This window comes from Scyliorhinus canicula, chromosome 7 (genome assembly GCF_902713615.1).
Source record: "Scyliorhinus canicula chromosome 7, sScyCan1.1, whole genome shotgun sequence".
Lineage (NCBI taxonomy): Eukaryota > Metazoa > Chordata > Chondrichthyes > Carcharhiniformes > Scyliorhinidae > Scyliorhinus > Scyliorhinus canicula.
Genome location: NC_052152.1, coordinates 173,044,426 through 173,055,993, shown reverse-complemented (window position 1 = coordinate 173,055,993; position 11,568 = coordinate 173,044,426).

The following is an 11,568-nucleotide window of genomic DNA, read 5'->3' as shown; positions in this document are numbered from 1 at the left end:
TCACTCATTCTGGCCGAACTCGACTGTAAGTCTTGACATTGGGGCGGTGCTGGCCCACGATGGGAAGATGGCACACGAGCACCCTATTGCTTTTGATTCGAGAACTCTGGCAGATGCGGAGCAAATCTATGCTCAATTCCCGGTGATGGACAATGGAACGCCGTCCATGAGCGAAGAGTTTGCCACATTCACCAAGCTGAACTGAATCTGAGACATCAGAATTGCCCCATATCATCCATCATCTAACAGCCTGGCTGAATGTGGGGTTCAGGCATTCAAAAGAGGGAAGAGAAAAGATCATAGACTCCATTGACGCACGACTGGCATGGTTTCTTTTTATTTACAGGATGACACCGCACCTGACAACAGGGGTAGCACCAGAAGAATTGCTGATGGGCCGTAGAATCAGGACCCGGTTGAGCCTGACTTTCCTGAACCTGGGTGGGAAAGTGGAATTTCAGCATGAAGCACAGAAATGGCACCATATCCGTTGGATGCCAGGATGGAAGTTCCAACCAGGGGACACAGTCTAAGCCAGCAACTTTGGAGATGGGGAACTCTGGCTCCCTGGAGTCGTAATCGAGAGGATGGGGCCAGCCACCTATAAAATCAAGGTCTAAGGGAAAACCAAACAACAATATGTGGACTACCTTAGGAAGAGGGAGCCTGCGTTTCACCATGCCCAACCAAAAACGTTGTGCCATCACCTTGCCAGGAACCACCTCTCAGCCAGGGAATCCATCCAGCCATGGCCCATCGACCGGGCCAGCAGGAGGAAAATGACTCTGGCTCGGATATGGACACAGAGGCATTCGCGCAGACAGACAGTGTCGTGTCTGTGGCCGAGGTTCCGGCAATAGCTCTTTGGACATTGGCCAGAAAAAGGCAGGCGACCAACTGGTGCACACCACTTGATCCAGACCCGCCGCAGGCAAAAGCTCAGTCTCGGCAAGACGGCACAGAAGACCCCCGCTGATGACGGCAGAGGGAGAATTTCGGACTTGAGAGGGGAAGGGTGTCATAACCCCACGAGGCCCATGGCGAAACCATTATTGATCTCCCCGTGGGACTCGTGGAGTAAGGGTTTCCCATCTGTTGCCCATTAGAGTTGAGCATATAAACCAGACTGAGCAGGGACCAGCACGTTGGTTGTTGCAAAGGGGACTATGTTTGTAGATGGTTACTGCCATTGCCAGATCATTGTTAAAAGTAAAATGAATCTTTCCCATCCTACCACTGGCTTCCTTTGCCATTAAGCTCTGAGATCCTCTTTTGAGCTATTATAAATTTAATAATGGCACCGCTGAGGTGAAATTGGTTGTTGAGGATTGCTCTTGCCCTTTCTGTGATGGTGGTTGTCCTGGGTCAGTTTGTACATCTCTCCGATTCGGGGGGAAGGCGGGGGGGGGGGGGGGGGGGGGGGGGAGTTTTCTTTCTTTCTCTCTTCATCCGGGCGAGCAGTGTGCTGTTTCTAACCCTAGTTTGTTCTGGTGATTTGGGGGAGATTCCCCTGTTTGTACCGTGTACAAGGGTATCGGTGCTACCCCAGGGTGCCCAATAGTTGGGGATCCTGACAGTTCTTCGTCTCGAGTTGGGGGCCCTCCCAGATGGGGTTGGAGTGATTATCCTCTTCTTCCAGTATTAGGTTTTGCTTCTTCGGTGTACAGGGGGCTTGGGGATGAGCCAGGTTTATGTTTGGTGACTATCCTGTTGTTCCCCTGGGGACGGGGACGGGGGTGGGGGGTGAAATGCTTTTTTAGTTGATTGAGCAACCTGTGCTCTGCTCTTCCTATTTAATAATTGTTTGACCTGCACCAGGGAAATATGGAGCTTAGGTTGGGTCTGATCCCTTGTTAGCATGTGGGTTAGTCCTGGTAGTTCTAGAGTCTTCTTCCTTTCTTGGGAGGCTCTGAAGGTTTGATCATAATCGGAACATGTTGCTGCCGGTCCTCTCTGCATAATAGTATGAAATTATGATAGTTCTGCACTGGGCCTTAGTTTGGGGTTAAGTTGCGTTGAGTGGTATACATGCAACTCTCCTTAGAAATGTTTTTTTTGTGTATTTTCTTTATTTTTGTGAGGGTGGGCATGAAAGATCCGTGCTTGGTTCCTGTAAGGGTGCAGATGGATCTGGTATCTGAGAAGAGGCTGTGGTGGGTCGTTGGTGCTTTTGGCACTGCTGCAATGGGGGAGGGAGGGGGACAAAGATGTACATTGTTGTGCACCCGAACATGGTTGGAAAATCTACCCTGATTTCTCGTAGTAATTGTGGGCTGACGTAGCATGGGAGGGTATGCACCATTTTACCATATTTTTCAAGGCTTGATCCTATTTCTCCCCCGGTCTCTGGTGGGGCTGTATAGGTACCTAGTTATGTCTAATGGTTGTGTCAAGCCAGTTGTAATGTTGTTTCCCCTGTGTCTCTCTACTCATATATGTTGAGCCGTTGTTAAAAAAATCCTTGCTTATGGCTATGGTTTTGTAATTTTGTTGTGTTCTTTAACATGTAAAACCATAATAAAATAAACTTCAAAAAAATATATTAGAAGTTGCTTACCTGACCAAGGTAGAGAGATTCAGGTATTTATGTGCTTAGGAATGGGAGGCTTCTGCTCTCCACCCAGTTGTGTAGCTCTACTTGGTGGAGCATGAGAAATGGGGATGCTTTATAGCGCCATCTGGTGATACAGATAAACCTGTCAGCTAACATGTAACAATATATTCTGTTCAACATTTTTTACTGATCGGTCTGTGAAGCTATTAATCAGCTGAAGTCACTCAGAGCTAAAACCATGACCCCAAGTATGCATCTGTGCTCAACTCTTTCAGCAAAACTGACAGGGACTTACTGTTTTGGGCATTGCAGAAAAATCACTAGTCGAAGATCCCCAAGAAAAGGCAATTTCTGGAGCAATGAAAGGAACCAGACTTTATTTATCAAATAAAAAAAAAGAAAGTCAACCACACCTGGAGTACTGTGTGCAGTTTTGGTGTCCTTATCGGAGAAAGGAAGTTGTTGCAGGAACGCAGCAAAGGTTCACCAGGCTGATTCCTGGGATGGTGGGACTGTCATATGAGGAGAGACTAAATCGGTTAGGATTATATTCATTGGAATTTCAAAGTGTGAGAGGGAATCTCATAGAAACTTACAAAATTCTCACAGAATTAGACAAGGTAGATTTAGAAAGCATGTGCCTGATCGTGGGGGAGTCCAGAACTAGGGGCCATAGTTTGAGGATAAGTGGTAAACCTTTTAGGAGTGAAGTGAGGAGAACTTTCTTCACCCACGCCAACTCATTCACAAACTTACCCCTGAAACCAGGCATAAAAGTCCAAAACACTGACTCTTGCAGGATCCACCAAACGTGTGACCTGCACCTACATGCTGCCAACAGAAGTTCCTCAGACGCAACCATTTACCTTCCACAAGGCCAGGTGCTTCCGCCAACCGAGGAAGCAAGGGAAACACACCTATCTGCAGGTGAAGCTAAAACAACCCGGTTTCAAGTCTCCTCTCCCCAGCATACTCTTGGCAAAGGTCCAAGTGGTCGAAAACAAGCGGAACAAGCTGAACGCTAGCCTTACCTCTCAGAGGAAGTGAGAAAATGCTGTGCTATTTCAGAGTCATGGCTCACTCCTGTCTTACCGGACTGTGCCATTCACCTGGATGGACCGCACTGCGGCATCGGACAAGGCCAGGGTGGAAGGGTTTGCCTTCTCGTCAACTTCTCCTGGTGCTCAGACGTGGCGATTGACCCTGGCGCACTACAGCTCCCTGGACCTGGAAAAGCTGACTGTGAAGTGCCGCCCATACTACCTTCCACGGGAGTTCTCTTCTGCCATTCCACACCAGACAGAAGTGAAGATGGAACTTGATGAATTGTACACTGCTATAAATAACAGTGAAGCAGAATACCCGGAGGACTTGTTCATTGTGGCCAGGCACTTCAACCAGGCCAACCTCGAATGCACTGTCAAAATTCGACCAACACATCTCCTGCCTCACCAGGGCGGCACGGTAGCACAGTGGTTAGCACTGTTTTTTATAAATGTTTTTTAATTGGGTTTTTGAACAAGGTATAATTACCGTTATGTACACAGGATAAGAATATATATATATACACATATATAGAAGAGAAGGGCACACCCAAACATACCAAAGAGAAGAAAATAGTACATAGTAAAAGAAAATACAATAAAAAATAAAATAGAATAACTGGTAGGGTATTGTGCACCAGCTCGACAGCGGCAGCTCTGTACACCTGGCAAAATTATTTACACCACGTAAGTAGGCGACTGTTTGCGGGGGGGGGGGGGGGGGGGGGGGGGGGGGGAATTGGGGAGGCAAATATACATTTGGGTACGGGGGAGATAATTACAGTGTGCAATACTTGGCTGTGTTTCGTGTTGTTGTCGCCTGCTTCTCCCGGATGAATCGCGCTGCCGTCTCGCGCTCACCTCCGCTTCTGCTGCTCCTCCTGTCCTCCGTCTTTATTTTTCTCGTTCGCCGTTCCTGGAGATGTCATGCTCATTTTGGTATCCCGTGCCTTCCTTCCGGCTCCCATTTCCGCCCCCCCCCCCCACCTCGCTGGTTCTCCTCTCTTGTTCCCCCCAGCCCCCCCTCCATGCTTCGCCTTTCTTTCCTCAGGTTTAGCTGTCTCCCCCCCCTCCCCCGTCCCCCGTCCCTCCCTCCCTCCCGGTCTATCTCTCCCTTTCATGCCGTGGCTACTTTCCCCTGATTCTTGACTACTTTCCCCTGATTCTTGGCTACCTGGCTATTCTTCCTCATGTGCGTTGGCCACAAACAGGTCCCGGAACAGTTGCATGAATGGCTCCCACGTTCTGTGGAAGCCGTCGTGTGACCCTCGGATGGCGAATTTGATTTTCTCCAGTTGGAGAGATTCCGAGAGGTCGGACAGCCAGTCTGCAGCTCTGGGTGGTGCTGCTGGCCTCCAGCCAAATAGGATTCTATGGTGGGCGATCAGGGAGACAAAGGCAAGGGCGTCCGCCCACCTCCCCAGGAATAGATCTGGCTGGTCCGAGACCCCGAAGACCGCCACTTTCGGGCATAGCTCCACCCTCACCCCCACCACTTTGGACATTGCCTTAAAGAAGGCTGTCCAGTACTCCACAAGTCTGGGGCAAGACCAGAACATGTGGGCGTGGTTGGCCGGGCCTATTTGGCACCGTTCACATCTATCTTCCACCTCCGGGAAGAACCTACTCATACGGGTTCTTGTTAAGTGGGCTTTATATACCACTTTTAGCTGCGTCAGGCTGAGCCTTGCGCACGTGGCGGTGGAGTTGACACTATGCAGTGCTTCGCTCCAGAGTCCACACCTTATCTCAATCCCCAGGTCATCCTCCCATTTCTTTCTTGTTGCGTCCAGTACGGTGTTGGCCCTTTCTATCAGTCAGTCACACATGTCACTACAGTTTCCTTTCTCTAGTATGCTTGCGTCCAGTAGTTCTTCCAGTAGTGTCTGTCGTGGCGGTTGCGGGTACGTCCTTGTCTCCTTTCGTAGGAAGTTTTTAAGCTGCAGATACCTCAGCTCGTTCCCCCGGCGAGCTGAAATTTCTCTGTCAGTTCGTCCAGTGTTGCGATCCTGTCGTCCATGTATAGGTCCCTGACTGTCAGTGTCCCCCCATCCTACCCCCACCTTGTGAAGGTGGCGTCAGTCAGTGCTGGTGTGAACCTATGGTTGTTGCAGATGGGAGCTTTGTCCGACATTTTGGTCAGGCCAAATTGCTGCCACAGTTGGTTCCAGGATTGGAGGGTGGCTGTCACCACCGGGCTGCTGGCGTGTTTTTTGGGTGTAGATGGGAGTGCTGCTGTGGCGAGGGCCCGGAGGGAGGTCCCCACGCAGGAGGCCTCCTCCGCGCGCACCCACTCGGCTTCCGGCTCCTTGATCCATCCCCTTATTCACTCGGCTGTCGTCGCTCAGTGGTAGAATTGTAGGTTTGGGAGGGCTCCCCCCCCCCCCCCCCCCCCCCCCCTCCCCCGGATTTCGTTTTTTGTAGGACCTTCTTTGGGATCCTAGCATTCCCATCCCCCCCCCCTCCCCCATACGAACGCCATGAGTAGTTTGTCCAGCGCTTTGAAAAAGGCCTTGGGGATATAGATCGGAATGGATCTAAACAGGAAGAGGAACCTGGGCAGTACGTTCATTTTGATCATCTGGACTCTCCCCGCGAGGGAGAGTGGGAGTGTGTTCCATCTTTGCAGGTCCTTTTTTACTTCCTCCGTAAGACTGGTGAGGTTCCATTTGTGGATCCCTTTCCCGTCATGGGCTATTTGGATCCCCAGGTAGCGGAATTTGTGAGGGCTTGTTTAAACGGCAGCCCCTTTAGTGCTGCCCCCCCCCTTGCGGGTGTACTGGGAAGATCTCACTTTTGCTCATGTTGAGTTTGTAGCCCGAAAAGGCTCCAAACTCTTTCAGGAGTGCAATGATTCTGTCCATGCTGCTCTGTGGGTCCAAAATGTAGAGGAGCAGGTCATCTGCATAGAATGAGACTCTGTGCTCTCTGCCTCCCTTTCGGATCCCCCTCCAGCTTTTTGCTGCTCTGAGCGCGATTGCTAGTGGTTCGATCGCTAGGGTGAACAGCAGCGGGGACAGTGGGCATCCTTGTCTGGTGCCCCTGTGCAGTTGGAAGTATTGAGAGTTGGTATTGTTGGTCCATACGCTCGCCATGGGAGCGTTGTATAGGAGCTTTACCCAGGAGGTGAACCCTGTTCCAAGCCCGAACTGCTCTAGTACCTCTATGAGGTATTTCCATTTGACTCTGCCGAAGGCCTTTTCTGCGTCTAGGGAGATGATCACCTCTTGTGGAGGGGGTCATTATCACATTCAGCAGGCGCCTGATGTTCGAGGTAAGCTGTCTACCTTTGACGAAGCCCGTCTGGTCCTCTGTGACCACCTCATGTATACAGTCTTCTAGCCTTTTGGGCTAGGATTTTGGCCAGTATTTTGCAAATTCTTTGCAAAGAAGTCCTTGAAGGTTTGGTTAATCTTTTCTGTTTCTAATGTGCCTCTGGTACCCCTGATTTGTGCAATTTCTCTGGTGGCTGCCTGCTTTCTCAGCTGGTGTGCCAACAGGCGGCTGGCTTTGTCTCCGTGTTCGTACAGGGTCCCACGCGCCTGGCGGAGTTGGTGCACTGCTTTCCTGGTGGAGAGCAGGTCAAAGTCCCTTTGTAGCTCTTTCCTTTCCGCCAGGAGCTCTACGGTCGGAGACTCGGAGTATGGAGTCGACCAGCTGCTGCCTAGCCACCCTTTCCTTCCTATCTCTTCGCGATTTGAAAGCGATGATTTCCCCTCTTAGTACAGCCTTTAGCGCTTCCCAGAACGTGGAGGGTGAGACCTCCCCGTTCTGGTTGTTCTCCGTGTACTCTGCTATGGCCCGCGCTATCCTTTCGCTGAAGGCCTTGTCAGCTAGTAAGGCACCGTCCAACCTCCATGTGGGGCGTTGGGCCCTGCCCGTCTCTAGCCGCACGTCCATGTAATGTGGAGTGTGGTCTGATATCACAATTGCGGAGTATTCCACTTTGTCTATCCCCGGAAGCACCGTTTTCCCCACCACAAAGAAGTCAATTCTGGTGTATACGTTGTGTACTGGGGAGAAGAAGGAGAATTCCTTCTCCCCCGGGTGGGCAAAGCTCCAGGGTTCCACCGCTCCCATCTGCTCCATAAAATGACTTAAGTTCCCTTGCCATGCTTGAGGTTTTCCCCGTTTTGGGGTTTGATCTGTCTGTCTTTGGATCCTGTACACAGTTGAAGTCTCTTCCCCCCCCCCCCCCCCACCCATGATTAGTCGATGCGTCACTATGTGTGGGACTTCTGCCATGGTCTTCTTGATGAAGCTCGTGTCATCCCAGTTGGGTGCGTACACGTTAACTAGTACTACCGGTGCCCCATCCAGGGCCCCGCTGACCACGACGTACCGTCCCCCCGGGTCCGTAACCGTCTTTGTCACCCTAAACATCGTCCTCTTGTCGATCAATATCGCCACCCCCCTGGCCCTTGTCCCATAGCAGGAATGGTAGGTTTGTCCCACCCAGCCCTTTCTTACCCGCAGTCGGTCCTGCTCTCTCAGGTGTGTCTCTTGGAGGAAGACTAAGTAGGAGGACTCTGGATCTCTTCACTGGGCCGTTGAGTCCTCTTATGTTCCAGGTGACTATCCTGGTGGGGGGCTACTGTGCCCTCGCTCCTGTGGGATTAACCATACTGATCTGGTGGACGCGCCCCTGCCGTCCGGGGTTTCCCTTTGTTAGAGGGCCGTCCAGGATGGCCGTTGTTGCTGCTCTCTCCATGCGGTCGGGTCCCTGCGCTCCAGGGTTTCCCTTTGTCCTGAGGGCACCCGCCATGGCCGCCCACTGTGCGTCCGCCAAGCGGGTTGTCCCCTGCAGTCTGGGGTCTCCCTTCGCCCAGAGACCGTACTGGGTGGGTGCTTGCAGCGGTTCCTTGTTTCGAGCCCTTGGTTGTGGCACTTTGTAGCCCTGTTCCTTTTCTAGCCTCGTTTGTCACTCCTTCCCTGCATTCCCCCTCCCCGGTCTCTCGCTCTGTGTGCCCCCGTCCCCGGTCTCTCCCTTTTCCCTCCTCCCCCGTATACCCCTCCTTTGTCCCTCTTTCCCCTGTTCCTGTCCCCGTTTGCTCTCCCGACTCTGATGGGTGGACCCCCATCCCCTGCCTGGCGCCTTCCCCCGTTGGGGGCATGCTGCAGCCCTACTTTGTTACGTGCCCCCGGCGCTAGCTTTCCTGCTAGTACGGTGGCCCCCCTCTCGGGAGTTACTGTCTCGCTTCTCCCCTGCCTGGCCTCTGCGATTTTCTGCCCGCTCTTCCCCCATCCTACCCTGCACCACTCTCGCTTGCTCTCCCTTCTCCACTACTCTTGTTCCCTCGTGCTAGGCCTGGCCTCCCACCTGGAGCGGTCCCTCGGGCAGTGGTTTGCTCTTTGTTCAGGGTGCTCATGCCTGGCACTGCCTCACTCCTCCCCCCCCCCCCCCGGCATGTTGTTGCCCTTGCCAGGGGCCCCTCATCCCTACCCTTGCTTGTGGTTTTCCAGCCCGTGTTCCTCGACAAACTTGTTTGCCTCAGCGGGGGCTGTAAAGTATTCTCTTTCTTGGTATGTGACCTAGAGTTTCGCTAGGTACAGCATACCAAAACGCATGATGCTCCTGTGAAGAGCTGCTTTCGCTCTATTGAACTCTGCCCGTCTCCTGGCTAGATCTGCCCCAATATCCTCATAAATTCTAATGGCGTGTCCTTCCCATTTACTGGCTCTATTTTTCCTGGCCCAGCGCAGGATTGTTTCCGTATCCTGGTACCTGTGCAGTTTAGCTATGACTGCTCTCGGGTGTTCCCCTGCCTTGGGCTTCGGGCGCTGCGACCGGTGTGCTCTGTCCATTTCTGGTGGGTTGGGAAAGGTTTTCCTCCCCACCAAGTTGCCCAGCATCTCGGCCACGTATGCTGTAGGGTTTCTACCCTCGCTCCCCTCTGGCAGGCCCACTATCCTGACATTTTGCCTTCTCGAGCGGTTTTCCTGGTTGTCTACTCTGCCCTTCAGGCTCCCCTGTGCTGTGCACAGTCTCGTCACCTCCCTCTCCAGGGCCATGATCCGGTCGCTCACGTCAGTCGCTGCTTTCTCCAGCTCCTTAATGGTCGCCTCATGGGCTTCCAGTTTCTCCCCTTGGGCATCCAATTTCTCCTCATATCTGGCCAGGGTCTGCTGCACCTCTGTCAGGGCCTTGGCCATTGCTGCCTGCACTGCGGCCTCTATGTCTGCCTTCGCACTTGTCTGTCGAGCTCTTTTTGATGTGGCGATACTTCCATTCTGCCACTTTGTGCGCTGATTCGCTCATCTGAACTGGCTCGTCTGCCTTTGGTGTCCCTTCTTCCTCTGCTTTAGCTCCCTTCTGGCATTTTTTCTCCCCCTTCCCTTGTTTTTCTTTTCTCCCCTTTTCCTCCCCCTATTTTTTTTTTTGTTTCTTCCCTTTTTCTTCTCTCCTTTACCACTTTTCTTTTTCTCTTTTATAAAACTCTTCTCAGGTGGGCTTGTTTTGGGTGAGAAAGACAGTGCAAAAAGAAAAAAAAATAATTCTTCCCTCCCCCTCCCCCTTCAGAGTTTTGTTTTTGCAAAAGTTCTTTTTTCCTTCCTTTTCCCTCACTCACCCAGGGTCGAGAGAGAGAGGCCTCTTTGTTCTTGCCTCGTGGTGGTCACTGCCGGTTGGGGGGGGGGTCGGTCGGTCCCCGCCACTTGGTCCGGGCTGCCGCTCGTCGCACCCTGCGCTCTCCGGCTGGAGTGGGGGGGGTGGTTGGGTCATTGGTCGCTCCTCCACTCCCTCCTCTCTGCAGGCCCCACTTCGGTCCGGGCCGCTGCTCCGGTCCTGCCCTGCGCTCTGGTGCTGTTTTGGGGGGGGGGGGGGGGGGGGGGGGTGTTTGTTGCCGCTGCTGCCGCCGCCGGATCGCTCTGCTGCCGAGGGCCCAGTTTCCCTGTCACCGATTTCGCGGGACTTAGAATTTTTTTCCCCCTCCCCGTCTCCTCCCATTGCGGGAAAATCACAGACTTCGTTCAGTGGTTAGCACTGTTACTTCACAGCTCGTGTCCCAGGTTCGATTCCTGACTTGGGTCAACGTCTGTCGTTTGCATGTTCTGCCCGTGGCTGCATGGGTTTCCACCGGGTGCACCGGTTTCCTCCCACAGTCCAAAGATGTGCAACTTAGGTGGATTGGCTACGCTAAATTGCCCTTGGTGTCCAAACAAGGTTAGGTGGGGTTACTGGAATGGTGGAATTGTGGGGTTAAGGAGGGTGCTCTTTCCAAGGGCCGGTGCAGACTCGATGGGTTGAATCACCTCATTCTGCACTGTAAATTCTATGATCATCAAGGGAAGCTACAGATCCAACTCCTGAAAGTACTTCGGAAAATCAGGCCACAAGACAGTACTCCTTCTCCCTGGCATACAAGCAGAAACTTAAGCGGGAGAACCCGGTTAATGCTGATCCAAGGCAACGAAAGAGCTCCAACACGCCTGTTTAGAGTCAATAAACCGGTCCATTTTCAAGAACTCAGCAGCAAATCTAGACAAGCATGTGACCCCCGTCACAGACTTCATCAGTAAGTATGAAGTTGATTGCATGCCAAAGGTCGTACGTGTGTTCCCCAACCAGAGACCATGAGATCCAATACCTACTGAAGTCCAAGTCTGAGGTATTCAAGTCAGGTGACTCTCACCTATACTAGAAATCTAGTAGTGACCTCTGCAAAGCCATCAGGGACACCAAGAGACAATACCAGACTAAGATAGAGTCACAAACTAAAGACGTGGACTCTTGTGGGCTGTGGCAAGGCTCAAAAAACATAACGGGCTACAAAGCAAAGCTGAGTAGAATCTTCCCGATGAATTTAATGCTTCTATGCTCGATTCGAGCAGGAAGCCAACAAACCGTTGTCAACTGCCCAGCCTCAGGTATACCCATGCCTACCATCACAGTCTCAGAAGTTAGATCAACCTTCTTGAAAGCGAACCCACAGACAGCAACAGGTCCTGATGGAGTTACTGGTAATACACTTT